Below are 9,454 nucleotides of genomic sequence, written 5' to 3' on the forward strand. Positions count from 1 at the left end.
TATAGTTAAGATAAACTAATACCTAATTACACTACGACTTTCCAATGGTTTGTTCCTTTCCATTTTGGTCGTGAGCTACTGTTTATAATTTATAAGGAAACCGATAACATGATCTTCTGTGTGTGACACCACACACCATGTTATCTACAAAATAAATTAATTGAACAACTACATTTATCATAAATATAGACATTTGACCAATGTGATTCTTATTTCTAGATAAATGTTTATACCAAAAGCTAGACTTTTAGTATACACTCTAACACCATATATCTTGTACACACAATCTTTCTATTGACAAGAATTTCATATGTAGATTTATGCTCTTCATTTCTAAAAATGATATTGAATTCATTGTTGTTACCTTCGTCGCGTGCGGTCCTCTTCCCTTTTTCTTTTGCTGGTTGTTTTCCTTTATCCCTTGTTGGTTCCTTTCCTCCGCTTGATCCTCCACTCCCCTTGTGAAGTCTCTTCAAAATATTGGACATATTGTCAAGATTAAGTGGGGGAGGTACTGTTCCTGGTTGGAGAAGTAAGATCTTGAAAGATTTGATCTTGAAGAACAAGATCTTTTGGCTAAAGAGTTGTAGATCTCGGATAAAGGAGAAGGGAAAAGTCTAGATCTTGATAAAGTTTGTGGAGAAAGATGAGTTTGAGATCTAGATCTGAGAAGGTTTAGGAGAAAGATTGAAGAAGAAGGGGGTTTTGGAAAGAAGAACGCTTGGAGAAGATGGGGGTGTGTGGCCAACACAGCCTATGTTTGGCCCTGTATAGTGGACATGACCAAGGCAAAAGAGTTCACACGGGCCGTGTAGATCTACACGACCCTAACCTTCCTCTCCTCAGTTGGGTTCACACAGCCGTGCCCATTGGCACGACCACAACCATCTCCTCCTTGGATCAGCTTGCACGGTCGTGTCTGGTACACGGCTTCGTCCTTCCTCCTCTCAGGAAGCCTTGCACGATCATGCTGGATGGCACGACCAGTGCAATTGTTGCTCTTGGATCTTCACACGACCGTGTCTGTTACACGGCCGAGAACCTTTCCTCCTTTGGAATTATCACACGTTCGTGTCTGGGACACGACCGAGCCCTTTTTCTTCTCAGGATGCCTCACACGGCCATGTCATGTAGACAAGGCCCTAACATCCCCCTTCTCTATAAGATGAAACTAGTCGTGTGTGAGACACGACCAAGCTCTGTTTCGTGCCAAAGGAAACCTCCACTCCTTACTTGCTTCTCCAATACTTCCATGCCCATGAAAAAAGATCATGACCAGCTCATGGAAACAAAGTATAACCTGAAAACAAAACAAAAACAAATTTAAAGGAACAAACTAATGAAAAACAAAAACATAAAATGTAACTAATTAAAAGAACCCTTGGGTTGCCTCCCAAGAAGCGCTTGTTTAAGGAATTTAGTTCGACCAATTTAATCATTCTTCTCTTTTTCTTGCCCTAGGAGGGCAGACATATTTTTCATTTTTGATGGGAGGCCTTCTCCCAACATCTTCCACCACATTGTTCTCTTCATTTGGTGGCCTCCCATGAGGATGGAAATTCCATTCCTCAAGTTTGTAAATGCTTGCCCTGCTACAAGCATTTAAAAGAGAAGAGACATGGTTAGAGACGTTAGATAAATCATATTCCAACCTTTCCTCACCAATTACAAAAGAAAGTTTATGATTTTTAACATCTATAATAGCTCCTGCTGTAGCAAGGAATGGTCTTCCCAATATGATAGGAATTTTTGGATCCTCCTCCATGTCAAGTACTACAAAATCAGTGGGAATTATACTCCCACCTACCTCTATCGGCACATCTTCAACTATACCCATAGGGTACCTGCAGAAATGATCAGCTAGTTGCAGTGCCATAGTAGTAAGTTTAAAATTTTTGAGGCCTAATTTATTACAAATGGAATAAGGAATGTGGCTAACACTTGCCCCCAAATCACAAAAAGCTTTCTCAATGAATTCAGCTCCTATGTTGCAAGGAATATAAAAGCTTCCTAGATCCTTCAACTTTAGGGAAATGTTCTTCTCAAAAAGAGCATTACATTCCTCCGTAAGTGCTATGGTCTCTATGTCTCCTCTTCTTCTTTGTCTAGACATGATGTCCTTCAAGAATTTGGCAAACTTGGGCATTTGTAATATTGCATCAATAAGAGGTACTTCAACACATATTTCTTTGACTTTCTCCAAGAATTTGCCAAACTCTTCATCCTTCTTGAGCATGACAAGTCTTTGAGGAAAAGGGACTACTTGACCTTGTAGGTTAAGTGGAAGAGTCTCTTCAACCTTAATGCTACTCTCCTCATTTTCTTGAATCTGATTTGGTTCAAGCGCTGGAGGAGAGAGCTCTTCTTCAGCTTTCATCCCTTTTGGAGCAGTCACTTGAGGATCCCCCAAGGTCTGTCCGCTGCTAAGTTTGATGCGATTGCAATGCTCTATTGGATTTACATTAGGTTTTCCAGGAAATTGCCCTGGTACTCTTGAAGATGAAGAAGCTAACTGGGCAATTTGGCTATCCTGAATCTTTTGATGTTTTTCATAATTATCCATTCTTTGAGTAAGCTTCAAAATATCTTGTTTCATTTCATTATGATTGGAGATAATTTCTTCAAACATCTTTTCAATTTTAGACATTGGAAAGCCTTGAAAAGATTGTTGTTGCTGAAAATTCTGTTGCCCAGATTGGAAACTTTGTTTATCTCCCATGGATGGTCCCTGTTCTTGATTATTTCTGTAGAAAAATTTTGGATGGTTCTTCCACCCAGGGTTATATGTGTTGGAAAATGGATTATTCTGCCTTTGATTAAAACTCATGATAGCATCATATTGCTCTAATTGATTTATCTGTGCAGATATAGCTCCCAAAGGATATAAGTCTTGTGAATGATCAGAACTACCACATATTTCACAACAACATACTATGGCATTGATTGTATTAGTGCTAGTCCCCATACTTTCCAGCTTCTTTGTGAGAGCATCCAATTTTGCAGACATTAGGGTGACTGTATCTATATCAAATTTCCCTGATGCTTTAGTTGGGTTTGAATAAGAATAGCCACCACTTCTCTCATTTGCCCACTGATGATGATTTTGTGCTACACTTTCAATTATATCCTCAGCTTCATCTAAACATTTGTTCATGAGTGCCCCTCCAGCAGCTGAATCAAGGGACACCTTAGTATGATAATTAATGTCATTATAGAATGTGTGCAACACTAACCACCTCTCCAAGCCATGATGTGGGCATTGTTTGAGCATATTGTTATATCTATCCCAAGCTTCAAATAAAGATTCTGAGTTAGCTTGTTTGAAACTTGCAATGAGATTCCTCATATGAGCCGTTTTACTCGGCGGATAGAATTTATCCAAAAATTGTTGCTCCCATTGCTCCAATGTGGTGATACTATTTGGAGCTAAAGAGTTTAACCATTGCTTAGCTCTATCTCTTAAAGAAAACCCAAATAATAATAAACGCACCGCTTCAGAAGGAACACCATTCATTTTCATTGTACCGCATATCTCATAGAAAACCTCCAAATGTTGATTTGGGTCTTCATGCGGTCCTCCACCAAACTGATTTTGCTGCACCATAGAAATAATATCCGGTTTGATCTGAAAATTATTTGCTTCAAATGAAGGTCTTGAAATACTAAATCGAAAACCCCTAGCATAAGGTGATGCATAATTCTTTGGTGGTCTATTAGTCATGCTAGAATGTTCTTGTTCTTCTTGATGTCTTTGTGAAGTTCTTCTTCTATGAAATGTTCTATCTATTTTTGGGTCTAGAGGAAGAAGTTCTCCTGTAAAGTTAGATCTTTGCATACACAAGAACAAGATTACAAGATATATTTATTCAAAAGAAAAGAAGAAAGAAAGAGAAAAGTTAGATCAAAAGGAAAATAGAGAAAACTAGATTAGAATGCTAGAAATCAAGAATGTAGAATTAGAATTAGAATTGCAACAAAACAAATTGTCAAGAAGTAAAAAGATATGAAAATAGAATTCTAAAGATTAGTTACAATTATGCTAATGAAAAGAAAAATTATGTTTAGTCTAACTCAATTGATAATCTCTAATGTTATAGCGCAGTCCCCGACAACGGCGCCAAAAACTTGTTAACGTTCCGCAAGTGTACGGAAATGTCGTAAGTAATAATAAAAGATATCGTATCCACAAGGACTGGAATAACCACTAAAGATTTCTCAATGCGAATTAGCTAAACAACTAATCAATTAATTTTTAGAAACTAAGTGCAACTAATGAAAAGCAAACATAGAAATAAAAGAAATAGAAACAAGAATAAGGGCTATGATAAATGGATGTTCTAGGAGTTTTGGTTTCTTTGTAAGGTTAATCAATGTAAATGATCTATCAAATCTTATTCCTCAATTGTCCATCATTTGTAGAAGGTTGTCGGTTCTCTCTTGCAATAGACAACCGACCTAGGACTGAAATCTATACCTAAATGTGATCAATTAAGAATGAATCTATGTTGTCCTTACACAGACTTGCCTGTCACGTGCGTCCCTTGGATAGTCAACATAAGAATTCATCACTCCTCAACCGCATCAAGATATAAAATATGAATGCATACAATCTATCCTACCCCCTTGAATGACCCTATTTCACCCTCAAGATCATCCCTCAAACGTCCTTACACTGGCTTGTCTATCACGAAGGTCTCTCGGAAAATCGAATGAGAGATTATCTCAACAAGATCCACAAGGTATTCAAACATTCAATCAAGAATGAGAATTAGATCCAAATCACAACAATCCACACAAGATTGAATAGGTACAAACATGACAAAATTATAGAAATAGGAAATTGGTAAATCCACAAGAGTTTTACATCAATTCAACTTATAAATACTCCCTCCCTCCATCCTAGAACAAAGAAATCTAATCCATAAAATGAGGAAGGAAATCCGAAAAGAGAAAGATTACAAGCATTCTTGATCCCCAAATCCAAGAAAAGAGAGGGAGAAAGCTTATCTACGATGAAGAACGTCTTTGGATCCAATCCTCGATTCCAGAGTCGATACGTTGAAGAATCTGCCCTTGAATTGTAACACCCCTAGAAAGCCTAGATAAGAAAGTAAGGATAATGAGAGTATGAAGGTAGTGAAAAGAAGGTGTAAATATTATAAGTTGAATATTAAGATGGAAAGGATTTAGATGATTAAAACTTTATGAAAGAAAATAAAGTTGAGAATATAAATCATCTATATTTATAATACATGGAATTAATGTAAACAAAAGGAAGGAATATGAGATAATATATATGTGTATGAAATATTTATGCATAATGCATAATATGGTGATATATGAATTATTATGTACAAAAGAATATCAATAATATGTTAGAAGAGAAATAGGATTGAACCTTGGACCTCTTGTAAGGAACATGTATAGGATATCAAAGGGGATAGGAGAATTATTGATAAGGAGAGAAAGGACTAAGTAGTTAAGAATAAGAAAGTATTCTTTTTACTTAAAAGGAAAAGGAAGTAAAAAAGAAGTAAAAATATACATAACCAAGTTTTGATCCTTAGTTCTCTTGTGGATGCATGCATATGTTAACCAAGTGTGATAGGAGAGGATATTGTAAGAGGAGAGATAGGAATTTTAATTAAAGGAAAGAAAAGAGAGAAATTAAAGGAAAGAAAAGAGAGAACTCAAGAATCATTTCTCTAGAATATTCTTATCATTAAAGAGGAGAAATAAATAAGGAGGATGAATCAAGTCAAGTTTTCCTCCCCTCATTTTAGTATAAATAGGCATGGAGGGGTGGCTTCATCCTCAACTCACTCTCCTCCTCTTCTCCTAGAGGTGCCGAGACACTCCCTCTTTTCTTTCTTTCTTTTTGTTGCCGAGCAACACAAGAGGAAGAAGCTCCTCTTCTTCCTCCTCCTCTCCACCAAAATACCTAGCCACTTCTTCCTCCATTGGTGCCGAGCAAAGCAAGCAAGGAAGAAAGGTCCACAAGCAAGTTCTCAACTCTAGGAAACTTAAGCAAAGAAGGTAAGCTTCCCCTCACCTGTGGTACAAGGCTTTCATGTGATTTTCGGATTTATAAGGATTAGAAAACCTAGGAAAGAATTTAAGAAAAATTCGGCTAAAGAAAAGGTTTTCAAATCTAGGATGATTTAAACAAGACCTCATTTCATGATAAGATTTTCAATGCTATGTAGAAGGATTCTTTTCCATGATTTTATACTGATATGATGTATGATCAGAGGAGTATCTAACCCTAGGATTCAACCAAAAATATTTTAAAGAGGTTAGGAAGATTATTGTCTAACCAAACTAGTGCAAGGTTCCTTCTATGAAATGCTAAGGACCTTTCTATGGATTTCTTGCTTGGAAATTAATTGGAACCAAAAGAAAACTCACTTGTATGTTTCGGACCAGAAAGGTTAAGGGTTAGGAAGACCTTCAAAATTTAAATAAACATGCTCATATGATAGGATATAAAGTTTCTCAAAGGATTTCCTATTGCTAGAAACTCATGAACTCTTTTTAGGGTTTTTCGGCCATGATAAAAGGGATAGCTTAGATTAGCCTAAACAAAAATATTAATATGCTCAAGACCTCTGTGATATTATGATATGAAAGTTGATTAATGCTCTCATGTTTAATTGGAATGTAGAAAATTGGTTACATGATATAAGACATGTAAGATCACAAGAGTCCTAGCTTGTTTATGATCCAATTTTGTGTATGATGTTCTTAGTAACTTTTGCCATGATATTTACTTAGGCTTTCCATGCTTTAGGCCACTTAAGAAACCTAGCTTAAGGACTGGTAGGTTTCGGTCATGAAGGAAAATAAAAGAAAAAAAGGAAAGAAACCTAGGAAATGCTATACATAATGAGAAGAAATGAAATTATGTTATGTAATATGCCATGATATGTTATAGCATAGGAAATGCTATACATAATGAGAAGAAATGAAATTATGTTATGTAATATGCTATGATATGTTATAGCATAGGAAATGCTATACATAATGAGAAAAAATGAAATTATGTTATGTAACATGCCATGATATGTTATAGCATAGGAAATGTTATACATAATGAGAAGAAATGAAATTATGTTACGTAACATGCCATGATATGTTATAGCATAGGAAATGCTATACATAATGAGAAGAAATGAAATTATATTATGTAATATGCCATGATATGTTATAGCATAGGAAATGCTATACATAATGAAAAGAAATGAAAAAGGAAATGCATGAAAGATTGTTAGGGACATGATATGATAGTTATGCATGATAAGTTATTTTTGTATGGTTTGTACCAAGGGTGGGCTCCGTAAACGCCCCGGGGTCGATGGAGTAAGACTCGGGCCTCGTCAGTAATGGGCCTCTGAGTGCCCTAGGTCGATGGAGTAAGACTCGGGCCTCGTCAGTAATGGGCCTCTGAATGCCCTAGGTCAATGGAGTAAGACTCGGGCCTAGTATGTATGCATGGTAGGGTTCAAGACTTGCTACCTTGGACCTACCTATGAAGCGCGCGCATTATGTATGTGGTACAAACCGGGATCCCCTCTAATGATGATATTAATTTCAAGTACTTATAAGTATAAGTTTTCAAATTCATGATGCATTGCCTACATATGTGCTTGAATTATCTGATGATTAGATATAATGTCATGTGATATTATGATATGAATATGAATATGATACCCTTGTATGTCGTATGCTTATGATACCTCGCATGATATTGATATGCAATGATATGAATTCGGTTTTAGTGAGTAGGAAAGGAACTTACTGAGCCATGAGTGCTCATAGCTTACTTTCCTTGTACCGCAGATATGGGGGACGGATATTCGGAACGACGGAGCAGCAGGAGGAGCAGATAGTGATGTGTGTGGTGGTGGCTCGGCAAGAACGATTCGGACAAATTAATATTTTTAGTTATATGATCAATATATGCACATTCGAACTAATCAGAATATGTGATATCATGCTTATTTAAATAAAAGAAATGATTTAAAATTTTCCGCTATTATAGTATAACTAAAGTATGTACGTAAGTAGTATAAGATCGTAGCGCCGCCCTTGGGTAAGAAGGGTGGGCGTTACATGAATCACCGGAAAATCCCTCCAAGATGGAGAGGAATCGCCCAAATCTTGCTCTCTCCCAAAGTGGAGAAGATCCCCTTTCAAATCATGAAGAAGGCTTTATATAGAAGAGGGGTTTGGGCGCCACATAGCTCTGAGACACGGCCGTGTAAAGCTCGCGCGGCCTGTGCTACTCCCCTCTCTGCTCAACTCACACGGTCGTGTGTGAGACACGGCCGTGGTATGCTTTGCCACTGCTCCCCTTTTCACGGTCGTGTAGATCTACACGGCCTGCTCTGCCTCCAGCTCTAGAGCTCTTTCACGGTCATGTGGTGCACATGGCCAGGGCTTGCTTGGCCTCTGGAAATGTTGCACGATCGTGTAGATCTACACGGCCATGTACTGCTTCAGCTCTGGAGGGCCTGCACGACCGTGTAGTGCACACGGCCATGAACTTTCTTTGCTCCAAACCTGGCATGGTCGTGTAATGCACACACGGCCGTGGCCACTTCCTCCTCTGCTGCAACCACACGGGTGATGATCACCACACGGCCTGAGCAACCCCCCATGTCAGGGTCGTGTGGCACTCAAGCTTCTTCCTTCATCCATTGTAATTTTTGCCTCGAACATTAATTCCTCTCCAACATCGACTCCTGCGTACAGAAAATACACAAAAATAGATCTTCAAACAAAAAAAGTAAATATGCTAAAAGAAAAGCAGGAAGTACGAAAATGCATAGATAAAGCATGTGCAAAGTATGTGAATGTGCGTCAAAACATGCTAAACAAGAGTATACAATCTACACACATCATTGGGCAATTTGTTGTTCTCTTTCTTTGACTATATCATTCCCCCTTTCCCCAAAAGGATTTGTCCTCGAATCTTGATCACCTACATCAAAGGGAGAAAGATCAGAAACATTAAATGTAGCACTCACATTATACTCACCGATAAGTCAAGCTTGTATGCATTATCATTTATTCGAGCAATGACTTGAAATGGACCATCTCCTCGTGGATGCAAATAGTACGACTTTTAGTAGGGAATCTTTCCTTCCTCATATGAACCTAAACCCAATCTCCGGGTTCAAAAATTACTTTATTTCATCCCTTACTGGCATGCGTAGTATATTATTCATTCCTCTTTTCAATTTGCAATCGAACTTTCTGATGCAGTTGCCTCACAAACTCAGCTTTTCTGGTATCATTTAAACTAGCACACTCAGAGATAGGAAAATGTGACAAATCTAAAGAAGTTAAAGGGTTGAACCCATATAAACCACTTCAAAAGGTGAAAAATTAATAATAGAATGCACAGATCTATTATAAGAAAATTCAACATGTGGTAAACAATCTTCCCAAC

The 9,454-nt window shown here is 37.6% G+C and overlaps 1 pseudogene; it reads left to right on the forward strand.

Moving 5' to 3' along the window:
• Window positions 1–3,242: 3,242 nt before the first annotated feature.
• LOC121983563 lies at window positions 3,243–3,354 on the forward strand (annotated as a pseudogene).
• The last annotated feature ends 6,100 nt before the right edge of the window (window positions 3,355–9,454 follow it).

Source organism: Zingiber officinale, chromosome 5A (genome assembly GCF_018446385.1).
Source record: "Zingiber officinale cultivar Zhangliang chromosome 5A, Zo_v1.1, whole genome shotgun sequence".
Taxonomy (NCBI): Eukaryota; Viridiplantae; Streptophyta; class Magnoliopsida; order Zingiberales; family Zingiberaceae; genus Zingiber; species Zingiber officinale.